The sequence below is a fragment of the Plectropomus leopardus genome, chromosome 3 (genome assembly GCF_026936395.1).
Source record: "Plectropomus leopardus strain MGB_pleo_1.0 chromosome 3, ASM2693639v1, whole genome shotgun sequence".
NCBI classification, from domain to species: Eukaryota; Metazoa; Chordata; class Actinopteri; order Perciformes; family Serranidae; genus Plectropomus; species Plectropomus leopardus.
The window spans coordinates 35,497,662-35,510,160 of NC_142178.1; the positions used below are offsets into that span (position 1 = coordinate 35,497,662).

The 12,499-nt window shown below is 39.2% G+C and overlaps 1 non-coding gene across 1 annotated transcript; it reads right to left on the minus strand.

The window, feature by feature from the left end:
* Positions 1-3,086: 3,086 nt before the first annotated feature.
* trnar-ccg (transfer RNA arginine (anticodon CCG)) lies at positions 3,087-3,159 on the minus strand. The gene has a single exon. It is a non-coding gene; the product is annotated as a tRNA-Arg (tRNA).
* Positions 3,160-12,499: the final 9,340 nt, after the last annotated feature.

Below are 12,499 nucleotides of genomic sequence, written 5' to 3' on the forward strand. Positions count from 1 at the left end.
CCTGCCGCAGCAGCATGATACGTGGACAGAGGGCATCAGGTGAGAATGTGGCCGGATGGAACCTGTCATGTCCGCTTGATGTGTCGATAGACGGCATCAGGTTGCAATACTGACCACCGTTAACGTGGTAATAAAGATTAAAAAAGGAGAATGAGGGTCTCTATAGTGAATGGATCTAACAAACCCTGGACTTTCATATGGGAGTCAGGTGTTCGCTTCCCACCTGAATGTTTTTCTACACCTAACCGCATGCCTTTTTAACCTAAACCTAAACATCTGTGCCCTTGCTGCTTAATTCTAAGCATGCACTCTTGCTGATGTCCTGATGTTGATTACCATGTGCTTTTGTTGCCTAAACATAACCAGGAAACATAATCCCACCTTGTGCTTTTGTTGACATCCGGAGGCATCAGTGACAAACACTGAAGAATACCCTTAGAGAGTAAGTGGGCAGTTAATGGTTTCTTTTCTTGTCTGCTTTAATTGTGTTATTTCCTACATTGCTGTACTGTAACTTACAAAGTTAATACCGTGACACGTCCAGTTATGACCGACATGAATCAAAGTCATCAAAATCAGTTTGGAATAAAGCTTGATTTAGAATAATTTGTTTCAGTTGAACATACATTCATCCTCATAACTACATTTTATCTGAAGCATGTTGGTTGAGATCAACACGATACATCAACGTCACAGGGTTTCTGAGTTGTTAAGCTGTTCCTTTGGGTGCTATTAGGGGGCACATTATTGGAAGAATAATGTGTTAAATGGCATTTGCTTCTTGCAATTAGTGTGATCCACATAATACAAACATGCGGTTTTTTGACACAGGTGGGACTTGAACCCACAATGTCCTGCTCTGAAGACTGGTGGTTTATCCATTGCACTAAGGCCAGTGTACCCCAGTGGGTTACCAATAATGCAGCCCATAACAATAAAAGAAATATTGTCAGACAATGAAATGAAAACGCTGCAGGACGGTGCCTTGTTGAGTCTGCAGAAGTAATCCAGTCCACTGAGATAAACAAAGAAAAAAATAGCTTTATGTGGTTTTCATCTGTAATTCAGTGTCAGTTGTTGGGGCTTTCTTTCAGAGTTTACCAAACTGGGCTAATGAGCCGAAGTTGTAAACTTTCTCAGCCTTGCAGACAACATCCTACACATTTCCCCAGAGGTCTTTAAATCAAGGTTCTGGTGCCTGTTTACCCACAAAAAGTTTGATGCTTTTCTTAAGATGTGTCACTATCAACTATGCAGCATCATAAACATTATTTCCCTGGGAGGTGAAAAGAAATGGTGCAGTATCTTGCCTCACTCCTGCATAATGAGCTGTTCCCCACAGAGTGTGCCACACAGAGGATGTGAGTTAAGGAAGACTGCAGCTCCCTTTACTTCTTACTCTCTAGTTACTTCATCAATCATGTGGTCGAAGAAATTAGAAATCTGTCCATATCTACCACAGACCAACCAAACAACTGATCTATACATTAACATGAAAGTCCAAGTATATAAATAAATGCAGTCCAAAGCAGAGGAGTGGTTACCAAAATTGTGCATAGCAGAGAGCCAGAGGAAAAAGGCCGGCAGACTTGGCGTGGGACGTTGATTAAATTATGGACATCGGCCATCTTGCTGCTCTTATGTTTTGCCTTATAAAAACAGAAGGACAGATGGAGCTGATTATATTAAGCAGCTACACAGAGCAGCATAATGCATGGCTTGTCTTTACTGAAATCTTCGTGGACACTGACCACCAAACACACAACATTGAACCAACATAAGAGGTATATTAGAGGACTTCCAGAGACGTATTATAGTTATGTGTATTTGTATGAGGACAAAGTTTTTAAAAAAAAGTACAGCAAAGGTCAGATTTTTCAAGGGAATTTTTTTGCATTGGATTTAACAAGATTCAATTGCTAGATACTATTAGAGGCGCAAATTACTAGTCCATCAATAATCCGAATTAAGGAAAGAGTCCTAAAAAATGACTCAGAGTTTAGCAAATAATAAATGACAACAATTTATAGAACCAATCTCCATGAGTGAGTTTTTGAGATCTTTATGAGTCTGGACTGAAAAAAGCAAAGTAATACTTGGAAGCTTTGAATGGTTGGACTCAACTTTGAACTGGCAAAACTGTTGGTGCTTGTACCAAAAATATATTAAACAAAGAGGGGGTAGCGGAAAGTGCCAGCTTATGCTGGAGGTCACTGGAGGAAGAATGGGAAAGAAAAAAACAAGCTGTGGCTGACTTTTCTTGGCGAGGGACCCTGATGACCATCTGCACATATTTCTCTGGTCACTCAGCTGTTTGGGAGTTTAACGGACATGAGGTGACTGTCAGGGAATGCCAATTTAAGTCAGTGTTAGAGAAATAAAGAAATATGTCTATTAAATAAATAAATGAGACAATAAATACATAAATAAATGCAAATATAAATATATCAATATTGATTCAATATTTTTAAATCAATGCATTAAAAAACTTTTTTTTTAAATCACTACTTTTTTTTATTTATTTTAGGGGATTTTCATTTTGTAAAACCACATTTACATTCTTGTTCTTTTATTTACATTTCTTATGTGCAAATGAATGGAAGAGGGTTATGTTACAGATTCAGACCAAAGCAAAAGAAGAATATTCTCGCCAGCCAACCTGTGGTCCCTCCATCAGTCTTCCCGTCCCATGTTACTGCTTTTCTGGCAAGTTTGCTGATCTGGTGTTTCAGGATCAGATCGCAGACTGAATTCAAGTTGCTACAGCCGCTTACTGAAAGTCAGTCAACAGCGCTGCTCTCCACTCTCCTTCAGTTGAAGTCTCTAGTCTGTCATATTTTGAAGATGGACAGTTTGCTGCTGTGGCAACTGGCATTGAGCAGCCATAAGACGAGCATTTGGGGGTCAGAATGGATTGGTGACCACTGGGTCTAACAGGTTTAACAGCAGCAACAGAGGGTTTGCTGATCCAGCAGGACAACCCAGACCCAGGCATGAACCTGTCCTATCAAACAGTCTATCACTATCATCAATAACACACCATCACCACAGATTTTAACCTTCACATCATAAGAAACAGTATCAGACAACCCAGGTGGGACTTGAACCCACAATCCCCAGCTCCGGAGGCTGATGCCTTATCCATTAGGCCACTGGGTCACTGTGAAGGCAGATACAGCAAAAGGAAATAAACAGGGATTGACAGGTTGAAATGGTTATCAATTTTGTTGCTATTTAATTGCATTAAACTAATTACATTAAATTTCCTAATTACATTGATGTCTAAGAGAGAAAACACCTGAATATAACACAAAGTAGTACTTTGAGCTGCTCTGTAAAATTAGATAATATCAGTCAGCCTAAATGGGCCAATACTCTCCATTAGTTATGCCTGTCGGAGGGCCAAACAGCTATTGTCTCCTGGGAGAGACTGTCTACAAATGTGCAGTTAACACCATATTTAACCGTTTAACACCTGGATTGACCTGGATCAGTTTTGTTGTGCTGCATTCAAACAGCTTTCACAAGCCATTAAACCTCTGAAACCTGAGGAAACTGGTTTGATTTCATATAAAACTTTGAAGATATGCAAATTAGAAGTTTGTAAGGAATGTCATGTAAATTGAAAAAAAACCCCTAAAATTCTTATAATTGTTACATGTTAACAAATTTACAAATATGTTTTTTTAAATTTTGTTTGTTTGTTTTTTCACCTCTTTGGTAAGGTCTGTTTGTTTTTGTTTTGTAATCTATTTTCTTTTTTCTTATTTTCAGGTAATTTTCTTATACATTTTTTAGCCAATTTCTTGCTAATTTTTGGCCATTTCTTGAAAGTTGCTCATATCCACCTTCCCATATTTTTGAAAGAAAACCATATCACTATATTCGACATAAATCATGGCAGCCTGGAATGGGATGACTCTTATAATGACCTCCTTTTCCAAAGAAGTGATCCTGGGTCAAGATTCAGTTATTTCCGCCAAATATGAAAACACCCTTAAACGGTATTTAAGTATGTGGCAATTCCAAACAGCCTCTCTGACCTCAAAACACTGACCAAGTAGGTCTTATTCACTGAAACACATTTTTCACCACACAGCTAAACAACCATGTCTTAGTCTTAACAGCTGGCCAAGGTACACACTGACACATTTAAATGCTTCAGGCAGAATTTGGAAATCTTAACAATCTGTTTGAATAAATGAACATTACCACAAACTATGCACGGATGCTCTGTGAAATGTCCAGCACATGAACAGTATGTTGGCCTTGACTGGATCAATGTGTGTGTGTGTGTGTGTGTGTGTGTGTGTGTGTGTGTGTGTGTGTGTGTGCGTGCGTGCGTGCGTGCGTGCACATACTTTTATACTGAATCTAGCAACCTTGGATGAGTTCAGAAACATACTGTTGGAGGTTAACACATCACATGCGTCTTCATAAACAGGGCCAAACCACACAATAGATTCTGTTCAGCTTTTGCAATAATAATGTAGCCTAGGCTTTTGTGGGTGTACGAGTGTGTGTGTGTGTGTGTGTGTGTGTGTGTGTGGTAATAACTTTGTCCACAGCAACATGAAATCCACTTAATCTCCATCCAGTAGTTTACTTGCTGTCCTCAGGGCTGCTAGATTAAAACATCTTCACTGCACTCACTGAACCATGCATGCTGGCCGCACAGTAGTGTAAGCAGTGTCCTCGCGAACAATGGGATTTACAAACCAATTTTTCACAGTTATGAAACAACTCAGTACATGCCATGGATGCAGGCTAAGATGAATTGCATTTATCATCATCACTCAGAAAAAGCCACAGGAGCGTGAAGGGAAGCTGCTGTTGTTCTTGACACGGACCACAGGCTGCTGAGACAGTAGCATGAATTGCATCCAACTCTTAATTAGTTGGGATCTTGTTTATAATATCAAGTTGAATTGTAATTTTTAGGAACAGAAGTATATAAACAGAGCAGATATGTAGCTGTAACACTGAAAGTTGATCACCTTGAATCCACTATGTAAATATGGTGGAGTACAACTGTACTGCATGTTTGAAGCATGGTACAAAAAAACAAAAAAAGATCAGTATAAGCAAGTTGCCCCTTTGTGGTAATTTTATGGGTGTGCATTGTTTAATAACTCATCCAATTACATGTTATTAAGGCACAAAGTTCTGCATATTCAAGGGCAGGGCCATATGAATGACAGGCTGTCTGCTAAAGGTGTACCCCCACAGCGCTAGCCTCTTGTCCAAATATGATTCATTTTGGCTCCAAAAAAACAAGAGGCAACAACCAAAATGCCAAACTTCAGGCTTCAAAACGGCAGTCCACAAACAACTGGGTGATGTCTCAGCAGCTATGTCCATTATTTATTAAATATACAATCCAGAAACAGTATTTTACTTTCCTTAAAAACTCAAAAAGGAAGGCGATTTATTTTTCCTGTCTGCTTCCACTTTAACTTGTTGTCATGTCAGCTGTTCATCCAGCATGCAGTACATCTGATGTTGGCATTAGATTGAAAGGTATCCTCAAGTGATGGAGGAATTTGTATTGCAAATTTCATGGCAATCCATCCAGTACTTGTGAAAAATTACTAGACACAAGTGTTGGACAAAGAGTGGTGGACTCTTTCCATAGAGCCAAATGTTGAGGTGGATAAAAACAGCTGCCTGCACTTGACTCTCTCTATACTGATGAAGGCTATCTCCAAAACTGACAGCTGTGAAACCCCAGCGGGACAATGCTCTGCCTAATAACAATTGAAGCCCCTTTCCCACTGGACAAAAATGCAGGAACATCCTCTAACATCTGGCTTTTTTCTTCAGTAGCAAAGGTTGCAATCAGTATTCATTACCGGAACAAATGATTGTGCAGACTCTGCTTGGGTGTTTATCGGATCTAGTTCTGATCAGCAGTAATGGAAAGATGAAAGATCCAATTTTCATTTAATTATTGGTAACTTTTGAGACACTTTTTCTATCCCAGGAACAAGGTCTCTTCATCTCCATCCAAGCAGTGTTTAAAAATGGTTACAAAGTCTGCACAGAATTTGACAGAGTCTGAATAACTAGTGGATATGAAAAAAGAGCTAACATTTTCACTAATCCTATTTTCCAGTCCATTTGTGACGTTGAGCATGAAACACCAGAAAAAAAATTGCCTACACTTAGCAAGACTGTTCTCACTCCCAACTCTTTAAATACTGATATTTGATCAGTGAACCTCGGTGGCAGACAACAGCACACAGAGGCATCCTTAGCAGCGGTATGATATGCACTTGACAGCAGCTGTTTTTGACACTGTGAGCGGCCATCATTGTATAAAGAGAGAGAAAGTCCACATAAACTGAATGGGAGTGGAGGCAGATGGGTCAAACAACCATGGACTTACATCTGAGAGTCTGTTGTATGTGTCCCGTGTGAAACCAGAAGTCAAGTTATTTTTAAATGACAGTGTATAGTCTGCTAGTATGTGCAGCGTGCTATGTTAATGATGTATGTCATTTGATGTAACATTATATGAGTAACAACCATACTTAAGCCAAACCGACATGTTTTTTTCAAAACCTCAACACAGACTTTTGAATCCTAAACTTCAGGAAGTATACTTAAAAACAAAGTGTTTTACCTACGTTGTAAGCACATTTTGAAAAAGACTGTATGCATTTAACAACCATAAATTGTACTTTTCCTGTAGAAATTGAAATGTATATGACACAATGTATGTAATGAATGGAAATTAACACACCATCCCGACTCTGCACGCACCAATTTTGGTGGAAAAAGGGATAAAAGTCAGAGATACTTTGAGATCTCCGACTGACAGTCAAATGGAAACTTTTGTTCGAGACTGCCCACAGGCATTTCAGTTAATGGAATTAATGGACAGAGACAGAATAATAAACATCAGAGTTTGGCTTCTTTACTTCACCTTTTTTTAATGACTTTATCTTAGTCATCAACTTGGACAAAAAAAAGGACTCAAGACTTAAATCGTTTAATCCTATAAAATCACAATAATTTTGAACCAAACTTCAAACAGCTGCAACACTAATGTCATATTTAGCTTTACTGTATTTGACACTGTTGTTTAATCGAACTTTGACTCACTCACTGTGCTGCCATGAGGAAAAAATCCAGCCAGCTAGTGTTTTCTATTAAAAAAACCAAAACCTTTTGTGCTTCGTTATTTTCCACCTTCTCCATCTCTCCATTGCTCCCCTGGGCTCCTCTCCCTTTAGTTCTTTGCAATGATGGGTTAAACAGCTGAAGGCAGTGTGTGTTTTCATTGCGGTTTGGATTTATCTTGGGAATAGTGGTTAGACTGGGAGAGAAGGAGGATGTGGGAGGAGGCTGTTGAAAGTGTGTAGAGATCCACAAGGAAATTTGGACAGAGAAGGAGAAGCAAAGGAGTACTATAGACAGACAGAAGGATAAGGAAAGAAGCAAGACTTTGAAGCACACATTTTATACAGGCTGTGTACCATATCTATGCTAATAGAGAGGTAAAGTCGTGCCCCCTGTCCTCACTAGCCTCAAACAAGTTTCTGCAACTGAAGTTTTTTGTATTAATCTTTCTAAAAAGCTACAACACGATACTAAATTTGAAAAACACGGTCTGACACTGTGCCAGTGGCTTAAGGGGGATTTGTAATTGTGCATTAGAGGGTTACAGCTTGAGCTTGAAAGAAACTCTGAATGATAAAACACACTAAGTTACTGAAGATAGAGGGTAAAGTTTATGTATTAATAAACTTTATATCTGGGAAAAAAGAAAAACAGGAAACATTAAGTGAAAATGAAGATGGTTCAGCTCTTGACAAAATATATATGTATACTCTGAGCAACTGGCGTTGTAAGAGTGCAAAAGTCGACATATGAAGGTTGGTTGTGGATGGGTCAAACAAACACAGGACTTTCACTGCCGTTTGTGTCCACTGTGAAACCAAAAGTCAACACTGAAAACCTAATCAAGGACGTTTGTTGCCTATGCGTTTTCAGAAAGTGTATAGATTGAAAAACCACTGTAGTGTTTTGTTTTTTCCTAAGCTTTATGACTTAACCTGCCAAACTCTGCTGTAACTGGCTGTGATCGGCTTGTAATCATCACGTCAACACGTCCAGGTTGGAGGTGGTTAGGGTGAGGGCAAAGAGGTCATGGTTAGTTAAAGTGACCCTGAAAATTGAAGTCAGAAAAAATCTAATCCCAATCCATGTTCTACACCCCCTAATGATTGTATTTTTTGTTAAATGTCACAAACATGACAAAACAATGTATCTTTAGTTTACTGAGGAAAAAGTGCTTGACACACTGTAAAACACTGGTTTGCTGAGTTTTTAGGGCAGCAATTTGATTGCAGAAAATGTCAACTGTGCATTTACAATGCCCTTAAAGGGTTACAAAAAGTAATGCTAGAGAGATACAGAGAGCATCATAGTCTGATGTACAGAGCCACTGCCAAGTATTTGACAAGCTGGGAGTGAGAATGTGCTGTATTTACAATCCAGGAAAGATCTCAAAGGCTTATCAGATGTGAAAACACTGCACAGCGGTTTGTAATTCTCTCAGACAGGATTCTACAACTCTGTCAAACTTATCATGGTGGCAGTTATTTTAGCTTTCATTGCAAAGATTACCCAGCAGTAGAAGTACAGCCTTTCTACAAAAAGTAATCGACCGAAAATGTGTGTTTGCATGTATGTGATTGTCCAACAAAGAGGGTGCAGTGAATTTGAACACAGAGCTGTAGTCTGTCTGAACTTAACCTCAGGAGAGTAAAGTAACATTTTAAACTACCAGCTACTGAAGCCCTTTTTGTCTGGCTTCAGCACTGAGCTTTTTTGAGAACCGTGTACTGATGAGCTTCTCCTACAAGTTCCTACACTTCTGCACTTCACAGAAGTGTGTGGAGGTGCCTTTGGCAGGTGAAAACCTTTATGACATTTTCAGCCTTGAAATGCAGACTTTTAAGGAGGTAGCCAAGCCCCTGTAATTGGACGCAGCTTGTGTATATACCTCTAAATTAATGTGAATCAGGTGTGTCTTGTTTTGGAGCTGGGATGCTCCTGGCTTTTTAATACTGCAGCCCCATTTCTGGCTATGGAGCTATTTAATTAGAATTTTTAACCAGAAAAAATAAATACAACAAAGAAAGAGAGACACAGCAGCATAACAACACCAACAAAATCAATGTTTCTGAGTGCATTTTAGTTATGTATACATACAACACTGATAAAAGAGTGAGCACAAAGAGAAAAGTAAGCTCAGAAGCAAGAAGAAAGGATGATTTTCTTGAGAGTCTTGAAACACTTGTGTGCATTTTTTTCTCACGCCAAAAGCAAAACACAGACACGAAAAATTAAATACATACCGAAACTTGTGTATGGAAAATCACGGCAAACCATACACACACACACAGGGATGAGTCATCATAAAAAAAGTATCCTTTACTTTTGTTTGAAAGACAGACATGTGAGGGTGTTACATAAACACATTGTACTGTTTGTGCTTTGTGAAGTTTTTCTTTTTCTTTATGTTTGAGAACTAAGGCAAAAAGGAAGAGAAAAGGCAAGAAAAAGAAAGAGTGAGACTTTTTTTTAAAAAAAGAGACAAAGGTAGAAAAACCTCATTATATTTTCTGACTAGTAGTCTGACCCACATCCACACTCCCTCTGAAATTTAACTTAAAAACTTTACAGGGCTGCAGCCACAGAGGGAGTTTATTGTTACAAAAGTAAGGAAGTAAGCACAAAAAATGAGGGAAAGCAACACTAATTTGGATCAATTGGAAAGCAAGCAATAATGGTTTGTTTTAAAAGTTAATTGGTAATATAGATTTATATAAATTGATCCCACAACATTGCTTAACCAACATTTTAAAACTGATCAGCTGCACTCTCATTTATAGTTAGTGAAAAACCGACACTTTGTCTCACCCATCATACGTCTCATAACGGCGCACAGGCTTTACTATGAAAAGGTTATCATAAAACGCTTTAAGTGTGCAATGTTTCGTTTTTGTCAGAAGGTCACAGTTTTACTCTAATGCATTAATCACTTGTATTAAATGTCAAAAGCTGAGTATAACAGTCATATACTTATGGTAAGTAAAATGGAATTGTGTCAGAGTAGGTGTGGGAGGTTGAGAAATAGAAACAAAGGCAAAAGTACAAAAAGAGGGTTGTATAAGAGCTAAGGGAACAGTAATATGAGTCAGAAAAAGACAAGAGGATGTGACAGCACAGAGAAAGACAGGCGATACGACCAGAAAAAAGAATAAAAGGGAAGAAATCAGAGAGAAAGACAACACAGAGGGTGAGCTTTCTTTGATAAAAACAGAGTGTAGGAGGAGAACACGGGAATGAAACAAACAGACAGAAAATGACCCTAAAGCCACAGGATGGAAAACTTCATGTATGCGTGCTCCAATCAAATAGACAGTATAACCGGGAGATGAAAAGAGCTAAACGGTGAGAGGGAGTGGGGGTGGAGAGCAAGGAGGACAGAAGATGACAGAAGGAAGAATGAGGAGAAAATTGGACTGAAAGAGTGAGGCAGATATTAAAGTGGAAAAGAGATGGAAGAAGGAAAATGGTGGGCGTGAAATGACAAAGAGAGACCGATGAGGGGATATTATCTTTTACAATGTTCAGTGAGATCTCAGAATAGTCAGAATGGAAGGAAAGCCTGTTTCTTTTTGCAACCCTACACTTTTTGTTTTGGTTCTAAGTTCATATATGGGAATGCAGCCAGTCAACTGTTGTAATACGAAAGACTGATATGTTTTATCTAATAGGTTAATAATTCTAGATATAATCATCCATTGGTTGCAGGAGCAGCAGGCTGAGCAAAGCCCAGCAATGCTTTCCAGCTTCTTCAAGGGTATCCAGAGGCTTTTCCAGGCCAGATGAGATATAAAATCCCTCCCAACTCTTTCTCATTCTGAACTCAATCGAGGTCTCCATCAGTGCTTTCAGAGTAGGAGTGTGATGCCAAAAGCCATGTTCCATGTCGGATTCCATTACCGAGATACCGAGATACTTGAACTGCTTCACTTTGGGCAGAAATGTTCTCCCCACCCAGAGGGGAAATCCATTGTTTTCCGGAGGAGAACCATGGCTTCAGACAAGGAGGTTCAAACTCGGCTGAAAACTGCCCCAGTGTGTGCAGAAGGTTATGGTGTGATGAAGCAAAGAGAACCACATCATCTGCAAAGAGCAGAGATGCAATTCTGAGGTCCCCAATCCAGACCCTTCCTCCCCTCGTCGCCACATTAAGTTCCTGTCCATGAATATCACAAACAGAATCAGTGACAGGGGAAAATCCTGGCCAGCACCTACTAGAAATGTGTTTGACTTTGTGCTGAGTATGTGGACACAACTCCTGCTTTGGTTTTGCAAGGACTGGATTGCTTGTTGATATGACGCTGGTACCCCATGTTCCTACAATATCCCCCAAAATACTCCCAATGAGACATGGTTGTAAGCTCTCTCCAAGTCCACAAAACACAATTAGACTGGTCTGGAATCAGAGGTTTGACACTCAGTTGGAGCCTCCTTTCCAGCACCCTGGCGTAAACTTTCCAAGGGTGGCTGAGAGGTGTGATACCCCAATAACTTGAACACACCCTCCAGTCACCTTTTTATAAACATACCTAATCATAGTACTGAATTTATTTAAAAAAAAATAATAAAAAAATAAACATGTTCTTATTGTAAACAGTCAAGTACAAGGTCACACTACCATATAGCAGATAAATCTGCCTTTGCTTACAGGAATTTCTGCATTAAACGCATGCGCAGTAGTAAAAAACACACTTGACAATAAACTCCTAGTTCACTTTTTGCACTATACTGATAAGAAAATCCCTAATTCTTCACTTTGCAGAAGTCAGCCAGCTGTCTAAAGGTCCACTGGTATCTTTTTGCAGAGTGACTAAGTGCCTGAGCCTGAACACCTCCTTCTAAGTGTTACAGAGTGTTTGGGCGAGGGAAGGATTTCTTTGTCTTAATGAATTGGTTTGTTCACTGTCTGACAGTGTTATCATTAAGTTGCTGTTTATCTGTGGCAGGAGTTAAGGCACCACAGGCCTTATCTCACCCACACAGGTGAAATGTTGTCCCCTCTGGCATGTTTGCAAAGTAAGAAGCCAACGAAATTGCAATGAACTGAGAATTCCACCTTGACTTTCCGGTTTATTGTATATTTCTGTGAGGTTAAATGTAATCCAGTTCAGCAGCCTTATCTTTGTGAAGCTTGTAATGTTTGGTTTGTGTTGATGTTCTTTCAGCACTGTTTTGTATTTCCACTGCAATGCATATTCCTATATTAAATTCAGTTTAATTAAAAGTAAAATGAAAAGTTAAGTGTGGAATAACGTGTTAGTCCCTGTGCATCCAAATTTGGCTTGATATAGTTGATTCGAAGCAGAACAGTCTGCTGAAGGTTGTTCCAAGGTTTATGTGTCTGACTCATAAACGCAGAGTTATTGGAGACAGGGGC